Below are 15,067 nucleotides of genomic sequence, written 5' to 3' on the forward strand. Positions count from 1 at the left end.
CTATTCACTCATCCTTTAACCCAGATTACTCAGAAAGCCTTGAACAGGCAGAAACATGAATATATCCACATTGATTTCTGACACTAGGGAGCTCAACTCAGGAGCCAAGAAGTGCCATAGATTTAAAGAGGCAAGCAGAAATCCCAAAGTCAGAGTCCGCAGGAACAGGACTAGAGAACCCTGATGCCAGGGGAAAGGTTATTTCTTCCCTCTGTCTGTTGGATGTGAGTGGCCCTGGGCCAGGGTTATTAATAAAGTTGATGGCCTATTGGGAGAAATACTGCCCCAGACAGGAGAGAGACGGAGAAAGCAGAATTACTTGGTAAGTAGTTCCAGTGATGGCAGAGGTAACGTGGTCTAGTTGGTAGAAGGGCTACGGGATGATTAATTAAAAGAGAAGGGAACGAGAAAGAGGACTGATGATAACAACTACCTGCTAGGTACTGCACTGCATGTATGTTCTTCTGTTTGATCACATACCCACCAGCCTGTTTTGCTCATTAGAAAACTGAGACCTATACTGATGAATAAGCTTCAAAAGCTATAATGATAGAAGATAGCAGAGCTAATATTCAAAGCCCACCCTGCCTGGATCCAAAGTCCATGCTGGGTCTGACTAAGCGCTCTGTCTTGTACTCTCTGTGTAACTTGATACAAATCGCTCAACTTATTTGAGCCTTAGCTTCCTCATCTGTAAAATAAAAATAAATAAATAAAAACCATAAATTGGTCTGGTGTTTGTTAGGCTGCTTACAAATTAGGCAGCGTACTTGCAAACATGTTATAAAGTTCTATGCTCCACAAATTCTGGTTGTTTTTATTATTAATGGAATCCAGTAAACTATTGTTATGATTTTTAGCATTTTGGAAGTTGTTCCTAATTTTTCACCATTATGTTTAATGTTCCAATGAACATGTTAGTTCATATTGCTTTTTTCCTCCTCTAATTTAATTATTTTTATATGTGGACAAACAGATCCAGAGAGAGTAAGGGATTGGCTATGATCCCATAGCAGGCTGGTTTTCCCACATTATTTAAAACCATACCATGACAATGGGATTAGACATGATTCTGTTCAGTAGAGCTTGGGGTAGTTTCCTAAAAAGATTTCTTCTTTGAGCTGGTGGCTTCACTTTAGCTATTGCTCTGCAACCCTAACCTCTAGGTAAATGGGTAAGGTCATTTCAAAATTGGGGTGGATGGGTAATATTTAAAATTACATTGGAAGGGAGTTCGAGGGGAATCCATCTGAACCAATGGAATAGTGATGCTGATCTTTGTCTTATTTTCTTAATAGCCTTGGCTGTAGAGAAAAAAAAGTTAATTTTTAAGTGATGCAGTTAAACGGACTGGGAAGCCCCAGGGGAGATGGGTGTGGAACATACAAGGGAGTACTTTTCATAAATTAAAAAAGAGAGAATATTTCATCACATGGTGGGTTTTCTATTAGACCCACTGCATAATTTGTTTCAGCTCACTTTTCTGGCACCCAGTTGACTCTTCCTCCCCATCTCTAGGGGCTGGAAAGGATTACAGTTTCCAAAAATCACGTGTACTCTCTTCAGAGTCATCCCAAGAACCTAGCAAAAAATAAAATAAAATCTGGAATGGTTCTCATATTGGCTTTAAAAGACGGAGAAACTCAAAGTTTTCAAAATGCTTAACTTCAGCTGTGGTCTGAAATTAGGAGTCTGGGGCATAGAATTGCATGGACTCATTTTCTTGTTTATAGAAATAGATTTTGCAGGAGCAGATGGCAATGGGCAATGCAGGTGTCGGATGGCATACTGTGTGCCTTCTACATGTAAGAACCCGTAAGACCAAGAGCCCTTCAATGTATGTGTGAGTGTGTGTGTGTGTGGGCTTTAAGGCTTTTAATATTTTAAGCTTTCTACTTAATTATAATGTCATATATTATTACTGAAGCTCTGTATTCCAGCTAATTAAGAAAAAAAGAGAAAAGAACCATGTAAGTTATTCATAAAGATGGTTTGCCCTATTAACTGGTTTAAAGCTTCTAAAAATCCATGCTTTTCCCTTTGAAGTGATTTAGAGATATAAAGGGCTCAGTGGAAGCCTTTTAGTTAGGGGAGAATCTGAAGGTAGATTTTCTTCTTGGAACTTGGAATTCAGTAATATGCCATTCTGATGTGGACATGTGGGTTATGTTATAGTGCACAGTTGCTCTGTCCTCTCTGAAAAAAAAAAAATGCTGATTCTGCAGTTGAGTGTGGCCTGAAAAGAGTTTGTCCATGTGGAAGACACAAGCCTAGTCCTTAACCACTTTTCCCTTTGCACAGCCTTATTCTGCAGGAGGCCACAAGTACAGCATGTTAATTCAAACTTTTCAAAACCATGAAACCACGGAATATCTCAATATCCGCGTGTGGACTCTCATTTGCCTACTCTGTGCTAACAGAGAAACATTTGGTTTTAAACAAGACTTTATTTAAGGGGAAAAAGTGTATAGGATTACATTTGAAAATGTAATTACTGAAAAGATAAACCATATGTTGTAGTCTTTGTTTTACCTCCTTTTCACTGAGGCCTGCCTTTAAGAGTTCATTTGGAGGTGTATGGAAATTCTAATTCTTCTGTAACCGAACTGGATAAGCCAAACGTAGCTTACTCACCAGTCATATGTGTTTACATTTTGGTGTAGTTACTGCCAAAGTATCTTATAGTCCAGTGATATAATCTTACTCAAAAAAGAGCACAAAATATTGACTCAGAGATTCTGAGCCTGGGGGTCCACACCTGCCTCCCAACTCTTCCTAATGCCACCTCACCAGGACACAGGGTAGAGGGAGGTTGTAACAAGGAGATGGAGACTGGGCGCTGTGGGTAGGGGGCATGGTGGGGATGTGTAAAAAATAAAACCGGTGTCTTCTCGCTCCTCTTACTTTGAGCGGGTCAGGTCCATGCCACAGTACGGCTGGAAACAAAGTGTAAATGCCAGATTGAGCCCTCACAGAGGCTAAAATCCATTATAGGTCCATCAAAATCTTTTACAGAGGATAATTCTGACTCTCGATAAGCAGAATTAATAACCCTCACTCAAAGGAAAAAAAGAAAAGGAAAGAAAAGGCTAACCTTGATACCAGTTTCTGCCTGTTGTGAAGTTACTTAAGTTAAATTGGGTATGTGCAACTCCTAGGTTGATTTTTTTTTTTTTCGTAGATTAAGGAAATAACCCAAGAGGTCTGAGGTTGATATGGGCTCCTCTTCCCCTAACTCCCTGCTACGAGGATGTAATGAAAGCAAGTGCCTGACAAGTTTCATCATAGACACAGACATTTTTAAACAAACTTTTATGAGCAAGCAAGCACAATACGGTCCATTCTGTAAGCTCAGTGTGGTCCAGTTCTCTCTTCTTTTAGTTCCTCTGACCAATGTCTTTCAAGGAAATTTAGCTGAAGGAAAACTAGGCAGCATTCTTGAGGCAGCCTTCTGTTACCTGTGTTGCAGCAACCAGAACGCCTTCTAAACCAGTGGCTGGAGATAGGTCTGTTGAAAGGAAAATTGTGAAAGACTTAAATAGACGGAAAGATGACTAGGTGTCTTTAGTAGAGTGCTATGTTGTTTGGAGCATATGCGTTTTGGTTGTTTGATTCTATGGGGATTCTGCCTTTCAGTGCCTTTGAGCTATTTTATAATTCTGTAGATCTAAGTGAACTTGTAGAAAACTGGTTGTAATGCAAATAATCCTTGTCTGTGCACATGCAAATACATTCTATCTAGAGGAGGTTCAACTGGCTTTCCTTTTCTATAGTAGAAGCAGCCAGTTTTACACATGTTAAGAAAATTCATTCCAGTATAACCCATGGACTCATATTATTTGTCTCGTGTTTGAGGTCTTCTTTGAACAAATTGCAACTTCTTTTCTGATTTTCTCATTAACTAATGAGTCAAATAAAACCTTTGATACATGCTCATTTTATATCATGGAGTCATGATTTTAACTATTAAAAAATATATATTCTTTCCAACATCCCTGAGGGCTCAGGTTTGGAATCTAGCTAGATTCTTGTACAGTGTTCACCAGAGAATAAAGAACCAGTTCAAAATATTTCATCCAATTCCCAGTCTACATAGTTTAAATACCTTTAATTTAATAAAACATTTCACCCAATCTATGTAGCTCATATATTTAAATGTCACTAATAAGCACCCAAATGTAACATTCATCATTCTGAATACTGGCTCTGAGAATCTGATACGTCTGTTAAACATCAAAGTCTCACGGGTGGATCAAGATATGACTAATAGAAGTGCTCATAGCAGCCGTATGTGAACTTTCTGATATAGTACTAATAGATTTTTCTGGAGTGCAGATTTTCGGTTTGGGGAAGTGACTGCTTTAGAGCTGAAGCTTCAATTAAATGGCATATTTATAACATCATAATATCTATGCTGAAATAATATTTTAACATAAACTACAAACATCATGACACTGCCCTTTAAAGACATTAAGAAAACCCCTCAAAGTTGAAAGTTTCACATTCTGTAGCACAGTAGTTCATGTAATCTTTAAACACAAAGTAATTTGGCATTTGCATTGTTGGAAAATGAAAAGCTGATGAAATTTCACTTGGGTTGAAATGAATCCTGACAACTTGAGTATCGTATAGCTAGTCACAGAAATCTGCAGGAAAAACATACATATTAAACTTTAATATGAGTATGTATTTTTTTGAAGAGAGAAAGGAAAGAATTATACAAAGTGGGTAGTAATTTACATGTAATAACAGTCCTTTGCATTTATATATACCACTGCTAACCATTTTAAACTGAATTTGTGACCCAACAACAGTGGACCCAGAACAGCTAAACAGTAGAATTTCAAGCCAATTCAGCTGTAAAGATAAGCAATTTCTTCTTCAGTGGAACGACTATGAGCTGAAAAAAGGGGACGAAACAGTTAAAGGGAAGATCATTTGAGTAATGACAGAGAGTACTCAGCTCAGAAAAATGCTTTCTAATTACCTAAAGCCACAGAGAAACCTATCTGAGTACTAGGAAAGATTCCTACTTAAAAGTCATAGGACAGAGTCCATTTGAGTTTGAGAGGGACATCATCTCTTGTAGGTTTAACACTGTATGGAATTGTGCAATAAAAAATTAGGAACAGGAGTAACAGTTGCAAAAGCAGTAACTGTTCTGTTGCAAATCTTAGGGCAGTTGGAGCCAAAAATCCTGTATTTTAAGATGGAAACCTGGAACAGTTGCAGAGAATTGAGGACTGTGCACTCTATGAGGGAAGTAATCAGACCAGCTTGGTTCAATGAGAATCGTAGCCACATGCAAGTTGGATTGGAGACAATATCAAGACAACAGAAACAGGAAATGGAGCAAAAATATTTCTCTTGACAGCTTGGCCAAGGGTCTCGCCGACACCCTAGAGAAGGGATTTGATTAATTTCCACCAGAACTACATTGTTCTTATATCTGCAAGTGATTTGTAATTTGCTGTACACTCTTATGCTTGAACTGTTAAAAGCTCATGTTATTCCAGGGTATAGTTTTAGTTTATATAAATTTCAAAAAAGTAGTAAAGTTAAAGAAATAAAACCTTAAGTTAGAATAAATCTCCCCCGGTTGTGCTAAGAAGTATTTAAATCAGGAGAACCAATAGGACAATTATAGTTCCTATTTTCATAGATCTAGTGAGTATCCTTTATAAAAAAATGATTAGAACAAGGCTGTTTCCTTGGATCAGTCAACTCTCCTTTCCACCATGTTCTTTTTCACCTCTGTCCTTTTGTGATTGCCAAATAAAGAAGGTTTCCCCCTACATGGCCCTCCCACGGTTGAGTCATGAGCGACTGCATTCACTGACCTTCAACATGGCCTGAAAGGAGTTTGGGACTGAGATCAGGAATGAGGTACTCTGTGCTCTGGGAAAACTGGCAGAACTGGCCTTCACATAGATATTTTCAGAAGAAAATTTTATGAGCCCGATTACTTGCATCTTCCCATACTTAGAAAAGTACTAAAACCATCAACTGTGATACGTATTCCTCATGACTAGAGGCAGCCATCCACTGAGACGTGCACTTGATTGCATGTACCCCATCTCCAGAATCACTCATATGCTGATCCTTACCTCCTTGGAGCAGTTCCTCTGAGCTATCTGACAGGCTGTCTCCCGGGCTATAGTCCTCAGTAAGTCCCCAAATAAAACTGAAACTCACAGCTCTCGTGTTGTGCGTCTTTATATCAGTTGTCCCTGTGATCCTCCCTTGGTTTGGAATCACCTTCTCCACTCCAGCAGTGCCGCTCCCCCAACCTGCTACCCCTAGTTGGTTAACCTCTACTTATCCTTCAGCACTTGGCTTAGTGTTTAGTTCTTGCTGGAAGCCTTCACTGACCCACACTGAATGCTACCCTATACATAAGTCTGCGGTTGTACTGCCACATTTAATTTAAATTGTGTTTCTGTCTTTTTATTCCCGACTAGACTGTGAACTCTCCGGGGGCAGAAGCCATGTCTTATCTATCTCTGTATCTTTTGCACCTTGTACCATGTGTCCATCACATAGTAAATGCTCAACAAACACTGAGGGGAAGACTGAAAGAGTGAACTGTAATTCAGGGTTTATTTAACTCAACACTTTCATATTACATAATGGAAAATGAAGGCCCAACCTCCTTTCCTGGCCTTCTGTCAGATAGGATAGCCTCCTACAAAACCCTTTAAGAAGGCATATAAAACGTTCTCAACATCATCTCCAGTGTGCAGGGTAGCTTTGATCACCAGGGACTAAATTTAAGCAGAAGGTGAAGGGTCACTGTGTTTGCTGAACACTTCTTAACCTAAATGTTGGTTTTGAACATTCAGTTCAGGTGGGGAGAGAATTCTGGAGCAAAGTCTGGGAACTGGGCAAGGGGACCAGTTGGGATGTTTGAAGGAACACACCCTTATGAAAATGTGGACTAGGAGAAAAAAAATTCTCATGAAAAGAAAATGATGAGAAAACTTGCCCTTTTCTGTTTGGGCTCTGGGTAGAAAAACAAATTTCTTGACAGTGTTTAACACAGACCTACTGTCAAATGGGTTGAGGGCCAATTTTACATTACCTAACTGACCTACAAAACCCTAAGCTAAAGTATTAACACGGTGGCCCACCAGCAACCCAGGGTGTCTGATGGAAATGTGTAAATTCCCATTGGAGGGGCAGATTTCAACCCTGATGAACAGGCTTGTCAGAGATATATACAGGCTGAACACTAACACACTGCTCAGAGTTTATATAACACACAAAGAAACAAATATCCACGAGGCAGACTTGTTGGATAAATAACATATAATGAGCAGGCTTAAAATGTTTAAAGAAAAATGAGCCCCACTTTGGTTAAGTAGGACTCAGCAAATTTGTGGCAAAAATCTGAACTATATTATATCCAAGGCTGGCTACATAATTTGCATGGTCCAGTGCAAAATGAAAATGCAGGGCTCCCTGTTCAAAAAGCAAGAAAAAAAAATCATTAAAAACACTAAAATAAAAAGCTTTTTCTTTAAAAACATCTTGTTGCTCATAAAACATAATAGGGCTGATAGTGATACCTGAGTAATGACATAAACTGAAAACTGCAATAATATCTTGGTGTCATAACTTTAAATAAACAATAATACTTTATTCATGTGATAGCTTGATTAATCATAAAATTTTTCTGACACAATTTGCTGCAAATTTATTAGGTCCTCAAAATTTATACTTTTAGAAATTTCATTTTCAATCGATGTAATTGAAAGCAGTGTCAGTTCTCTTGGCAAATGCAAGATTGCAAATAATTCTTGAATATTTGATTTTAAGATGAATGTTTTTCTGTTGATGCAACTGTTATCAGAGCTGTTAATAGTATTTTACAGACTGACAACCTTTGGATAAATCATCTAGAGCTGATGATTCTTATAGAATCATTTTAAAAAAAGGTTAACTTTTTATACACATCATGTAAGTCTGAATTTAATTTTAGATATAAATTTATACAGTGGCATTTCATCATTTTCTCTAACATTTCCTGTAACTTGCAGAGGTCATATAAAAAAACCAAAAGTGGCTTCAAGATTTATATACAATTCAAAACATTTGCTTATACATTATATTATGATATAGTCAATTCCAAGGGAAAAATAATTTTAAAATTGTCTCCCTTATTAATAGTTTATCTGAAGCTTCATGTGAGAAAAATGTTCTCTTTTGTTGAAAGTGACAATCTTTAAATTTAATTTCTGGATCTAAGTTTGTGGAGGTTTGCTCTGCAATGCTGTGGAAGTCTTCAAAACCAGAGATTCTAAATCCTTTCAAGAGTTTGAAAAACTCACGAATATGGTTTATTGCCACGTCTGTGTGCACAGTCTTATTCTGTAATAATTTACGAACAAAATGTACTGCTTAAGCATAGGTATTTCCTGTTCTAGCACTCGGTACAGATGCTTGTAGGGACGGGGTATGGGGATAAATGGGCAAGCTGACTTCTTGCCATGGGTCTCGGTGCTGCGGCTCTAAGGAGTCCCTACTCACTCCCTCAGCCATGACCGTGGCCACCACTGCCACTGTTGATACTTCTGCCCACTGTCCCCTGTACCAGAGGACCCGAGTCTGCACATATGTGTGCTGACACCTGGCGTACCTGCTCTGTTCATGCTTCATTCTCCCATCAGACTTCACTCACAAAGCACAACTCCAAAGATAAACTTATTAAGAATTTCAAGTGACAGAAAAGCATTAGGCCAAGTGCGTGGTCCTTCCGAGAGCAGAGCCCTATGCGGCTGCCTTGGTTGTATTCCTACAATGCTTGCCCTGATGGTGTAATATTATTTCATTCTGCCAACCACCTTTTAAAGTAGATAGAGCAGGATCATACGGTAAGTCTTTCTGGTTTTTTAAGGAACCTCCATACTGTTCTCCATAGAGGTTTATCAATTTACATTCCTACCAACAGTGTAGGGGGGATTCCTTTTTCTCTACACCCTCCCCAGCATTTATTATTTGTAGACTTTTTGATGATGGCCATCACACAAAAAGTGTGAGGTGATACCTCATTGTAGTTTTGATTTGCATTTCTTGAATAATTAGTGATGTTGAGCATCTTTTCATGTGCCTGTTGGTCATCTATATGTCTTCTTTGGAGAAATACCTATTTAGGTCTTCTGCCACTTTTTGCTACTGAGTTGTGTGAGCTGCTTGTATATTTTGGAAATTAATCCCTAATTGGTTGCATCATTTGCAAATATTTTCTCCCATTCCGTAGGTTGTCTTTTCATTTTGTTTATGGTTTCCTTTGCTGTGCAAAAGCTTTTAAATTTAACTAGGTCCCATTTGTTTATTTTTGGTTTTTATTTCCATTACTCTAGGAGATGGATCCAAAAAAATATTGCTGTGATTTAAGTCAGAGTATTCTGCCTATGTTTTCATATATTCAATGGCTTATAGTAACCTGTAATGAAAAAGAATATAAAAAAGAATATATGTATATGTATAACTGAATCACTATGCTGTACACCAGAAACTAACACAAAATTGTAAATCAACTATACTTCAATTAAGAAAAAGTTTATAAAAAAAGAAAAAAGTAGATAGAGCAAGTCTATTCTCCAGTGAATACTGGAAAACCAATGTAGAGAATATGATTTACTGGCCTACGTTCAAACAACCTAGTAACAAAAACAAGCATAGAACCTGGACCATTTGACTTTAAGCTTGGGGTTGTTTTAGATTGTTTAGGCTCTATTTCCACAATCGTGTCAAAAAGTATGTATATTTCCTTAGCTAAAATTTTTGATGTTTACCAAATTTCCTCTTAGTTTAACATTGATTCTATAACCGAGAGCTAGAAAAACAGACATACTAGGGATTCAACTTAACGTTACGTGTAGACCTGAAAAGTCCCACTTTGTATACAATACATATAATGGAACTCTAAGGATAATTCACTATTCTCTAATGTGAACTTGCTTTACACAGAGTCGATAGGATTAGGAAACACTCTCTGAAATGAATGTGTGTATCTGTGTAGTTGTGGGCATCCATATTCCACCCTGTGAAGAGGTATTCACTCACTCAGATTAGGTAACACTTTTTGATATTTCTGTATGTTTTATATGGTCTTCATGTGCACATGGAATGATCCAGTAGGGTGAGTGGTAAATATTTACAGCAGATTTGTAAGGCTGATCCAGAATCAATTTCTAAGGAGATTCATTCTTCAGTCCTTCTGCTGGATCTCTCCCCAGTCTTTGCTATTTCCATCACTGCCTGAAACTAACTGAATCTGGAGTTGAGACCAAGAGCAAGTTTACAGGAGAGATTTTGGATGATTTGAAAGAAAGGTGTATTAGAAGTGACTTTTGAGAAGCGGGACGACTGAAATGATATTATAACAGCACCGTTGGAGGCTTCGGACATGGCTAAGTGAAGCCAGTTGGATGAAGGGTAAACTAAACTCATTCTTTCCAATGTCTCGTCTATCAGGAAAGAAAACATAAAGGCTACGTCTTCACTTTTAATGTGATATGATAAACACAGGAAAAGGAACCACATTCATTTTGTTTAATATTCCATGAAGGTATCCGAGCAAGGCAATATTTTATTGTCTGAGAATATAACAAATGCCTGTGTTAGTCCCCAGTAATGAAACATGTCAAGAAATCATCATTGCTTGGGGAAGTGGAGTTTAAAAAGCATGCTTTTGCTAATAAATCATAGAATGTAACATAATATGGTGTGACTATGTTAAACCAATAATTATATCTACAAATGGAATCTGAGCTAAAAGGGAAACATATACTATTTTGCTTTGCTTTGAACTCCACCCCATTCACACACATAAGCACACATGCTCACACGCATGCACACACACATCTCATGCATACACACCATATCATGCTGAAAGATCAGGGGTGTATTGGTTGATGGCCTGGAGAATACAGTCTAGTGGGAACACATGATTTTGGTGAGCTCTGCCCTATTGTCCTCCTTGGGGTCTTCATGTACGTGCCATACTCCAGTGATGGAATTTGGAAGACACATGTATACCGAGCCTGCTGGAATAGAGTAGGATTTGATAAAACTGATTATGCAATCGTAATGAATGTCAGAAGTCTCACCTCCCTTCTCCCCCCCAAACACCATGCCACCAACTTTCCTACTTAGAATCTTCAGGCTTACTATTTCCATGCTCATTCCAAATTTTGCCACTTATGTGCTCTTCTTCCTTCCCCTCATATTTGAGGGTAGGTAAGCCACATAGTGGTTTTTACACAGAAAGTACACAATAAATGTGGATTATGTAAATATATGGAAATGTTTTTCTAAAAAGACATTGAATTACTTCTTTCTATTCAATTTACTCTGAATGGATACTGAAGCAGATGCCCAAAGAAGTCTCTGAATAGATTCAATTATTCTTGATTTTGTCCTGAATTTCTGAGGCACCAGATCATTCATTCTGATGTGTTTGTGTCTTCAGAGGCCAGGTCTATTGGCTTTAAAAGCTGAGCAAGCTGTGTAGGGGTGAGTGTGTGTATGTGGTGGGGGGGGGAGTTGGGAGGGGCAGGAAACATTCTCAGCAGGTCTGACAACATTTTCTGAATGTTATTACTGTTGGCAAAGTCTTATCTTAGATGAGGTGGTAAATTAGTAAACTGCCATGGAGAAGTATGATTTCGTAAAATTAGATGGGGTATAAAGAAACACAATTAATTCCAGACCCTCAGGCAAGAGAGATGAAGTAACTGGCGTCTTTGTTCTCTCCGATTATCAGATACACCATCTCTTCTTCTGAGTAATAGCAGGCACTCTCTGGCTGTCAGTTGAAATGCCAGGTATGCATTTGCAGTGTGGACAAGGCCACCCCAGGATTACATTTTATTGTCTTAAAGGAGAAAAAGAGTGAATCACCCTCCAAGGGTCTGTTTTCTCCCATTAACCCTAAACCCTCATGTCACAATTTGTTACATCTTAAAAATGACCAAAGAGAGGTTATCAGCTCCAAATTAGCCAGTAAGAGCCACACTGAAACACCCAGAAGGCCCCATCAGTATTAAAGTATGGTTTAGGTGCATGAAGTATTGTGCATTTTAAGGGGTGTTGCTGGAAAGCCTTGAGATGCAAACTGAGAAAAGCCCTCTTTCTATTTGGACAAAGCCTTAGGCTGAGAAGGAGAGAGGGAGGAAAACATAGAGGAACAGGGCACCGGGGCATACAGACTCAACCCACATTCCATGGGACAACGCTGTGTGAGGACATCAAGGGAGCTAGTCTGTACACCGTACAAGATCTACCCTCCTTTTCTACTGGATCTCAGTTCTCTTTGCATCTTCTGAGCGGCAAGGTCCCAGGTCTTTCAACAACCAGTCTCTGGAGTGCTGTGCAGTTTGGCAGTATTGCCTCAAGTCGATGCCGTAGACCACATGGGTTTTCACTCTTTCCCAAAACAACTTAAGATAAAAATCCAATTGAATTAAGAGTTAGAAGGGATGGGGCTTTGAGGTTAAACATAGTTCAGCCTCTCCCACAATGCTATGAAAAGTCCCCATTTCAGTGATTTGGTAGAAAACGTCCTCAGAGGCACGGGTTAAGAGAACACGAAAAAATGTGAGAAAATAGACTTACATAATCATCACTGGAAAATTACTTTGTCTTTAGGCAGATTTACAACTGTCCTAATCTAAGTCATGATGTACGTGGGAGTCACCAATATGATACCTCAACAAATGGCCTCCACACACATCAGCCAACACTTTATTCATTTAAGAAATATTTATTGAGCGCTTACAGGGTGCCAGACAGCATTCTGAGCACTGGGGATGTGGCAGTAGGTCCCTTTCCTGAGGGAAATATGAAATAAATAAGTAAACAGTGATTAGAGGCAGCCATTTTAGTTTGAGTGATGAGGGAAAGCCTTTCAGAGGAGGAGGACTTAACTGAATTTCAAGAACAAACCAGTCATGCAGAGACATGGGAAGATGGCACTTTGAGCAGAGGAACAGCCCACTTGGAGGCACTGAAGCAGAAGTAAGTTTGGTGTGTTTGAGGCACAGAATGACAGTTGCGGTACAGGGAGTGAGAAACAGAGAGAGCAGACCAGATCCCAGCAGGCCTCTCAGGTCATATTTAAAATTGAGAATTTAACTTAATTTAATTAATTAACTTTTTACTAGAAGTACTGGGGATTGAACCCAGGACCTGGTGCATACTAAGCATGCACTCTAGCACTGAGCTATATCCACCCCTCTTAAATTTAATTTTGATTGTGGTTGGCAGCCCTTGGAGGATCATAGGGAGGAGGATTACATGATTTTATGTTGTAAAATCTTACTGCTTTGTGAATAAGTGGTTGCAGGGGCAAGAAAGGAAAGCCATGTGGCAAACTGAAGAAAGTTCAAGTGGCTTGTGTTATAAATATTCGAGTCTTAGATTACAGAAATAATGTAAGGAAACGCATCGCGTAAGTGTATAGGAAACTCTAACACAGTGTTTACAATATGCCAAGCACTGTTCCAAGCATCTTAAGAATAGCAACTCACTGAATTCTCTTAGGAGCCCTGTCACGGTTCTACTTCACAGGTGAGATGGCTGAGGCACAGGAACTTTGAGTGGCTTGCCCATAGCAATTTAGTGGCAGAGCTGGGATTTAAATACAGGTAGTCTGGCTTCAGAATCTGCATCCTCAACTGCCCCTCAGTTATGGTAGAAACAGTGGAAATGGAGAAAAATGAATTAGTGTATTAGTTTCCCATTGCTGCTGTAACAAACTGCCACAACTTTAATGGCTTATGCATCATGAGTTTATGACCTTACATTTCTATAGGTCAGAAGAATAAAATCAGTTTTACCGGGCTAAAATCAAGGAATTGACAGGCCTGTGTTCCTTCTGGTTTTAGGGGAAAATTCATTTTCTCACATATTCCAGCATCTAGAGGTTGATCTCATACTTTGGCTTGCGGCCTTGAGTCACATTGCATCTTCTTTCCTTTGCCTGCCCTGTCACCTTCATCACCTTTTCCCTCTCTCTGATCTAACTCTAATGCTATGGCTTCTGTTATGAGGACCCTTGTGATTACATTGGGTCTACTTGGATAATCAAGGCTAATCTCCCCATCTCCATGTCCTTAACTTAATTTCAACCTCAAGGCTCTTTTTTCCATGCAGTGTAACACCGGTTCTGGAGATTACAATGTGGAAATCTTTGGTAGGGGCACGACATTATTCAACCCACCATAGACTCAGGATACATTTTAAAGGCAGCGCCAGTAAGACTTGGCTGACCAATTGGATGGGAGGAATGAGCGAAGGATTTCTAAATCAAGGATATCTCCTAAGTGTTTTTGGCTTGGGCAACTGGCTGGATGATGGAGCTACTTAGCATGATGAACAAAACAGTATGGAGGAAGTCATTTTGTTAAGGAGTAAATTGAAGAGTTCAGTTTTGTTCATGATAATTTTCAGTTGCTAAGTTGAGATCTCAAGTAGTTGGTTACAAGATAGCCATCATACACATTCTGAATGTAGTGGAGGGGACAGTGCTAGAGAAAGGAGTTTAGAAATTGGCATTTTGTTGTTGTTGTTGCTGAAAAACATAGCACGGGTTGAGATAATCAGGAAAGAAAGTGTTGCTAGAGAAGAAGAGAGATCCAAGGTCTGGCCCCCGGAGCACTTATCCCTAACAAATATTTAGGGGGTAAGCAGAGGAGCAGAAGTCAGCAAAAGAGAATAAAGAAATGGTGTAGAAGGTGAGAGGGAAACCAGGAAAGTGCAGGAGTGGATAGTCCAAGAGAAAAATGTGATGGAGAATAAGTATCCACCCAAATCTAGTCTCTCCTTCTTCCCCAGAATTAGAGTAGTAGCCGGGCAAGTGCCCATCCTTTGAAAAATTGAATTTGCAAGCACCTATTGCACCAAAGTGTGGCCGTGTATTAAGTGCCCCAAGTGGAATGTGAGCAGAATGGCATGTGCTGTTTCCAAGCTGTCGCCTAGTCCCATGGCTCATGCGCTCCCCCATGCTCTTTCCCCAGCCTCCATCATGTTGATAAGAACAATGCACTAAGGGAGGGTAGAG

The 15,067-nt window shown here is 39.2% G+C and overlaps 1 long non-coding RNA gene across 1 annotated transcript in view; it reads left to right on the forward strand.

Moving 5' to 3' along the window:
- Positions 1 to 211: 211 nt before the first annotated feature.
- Positions 212 to 15,067, forward strand: part of LOC116285255 (uncharacterized) — a 38,017-nt gene continuing 23,161 nt past the window's right edge. The window contains exon 1 of the long non-coding RNA XR_012063339.1: positions 212 to 322. This is a non-coding gene — a long non-coding RNA (uncharacterized lncRNA). The remainder of the gene's footprint in view (positions 323 to 15,067) is intronic.

This window comes from Vicugna pacos, chromosome 23 (assembly GCF_048564905.1).
Source record: "Vicugna pacos chromosome 23, VicPac4, whole genome shotgun sequence".
Lineage (NCBI taxonomy): Eukaryota > Metazoa > Chordata > Mammalia > Artiodactyla > Camelidae > Vicugna > Vicugna pacos.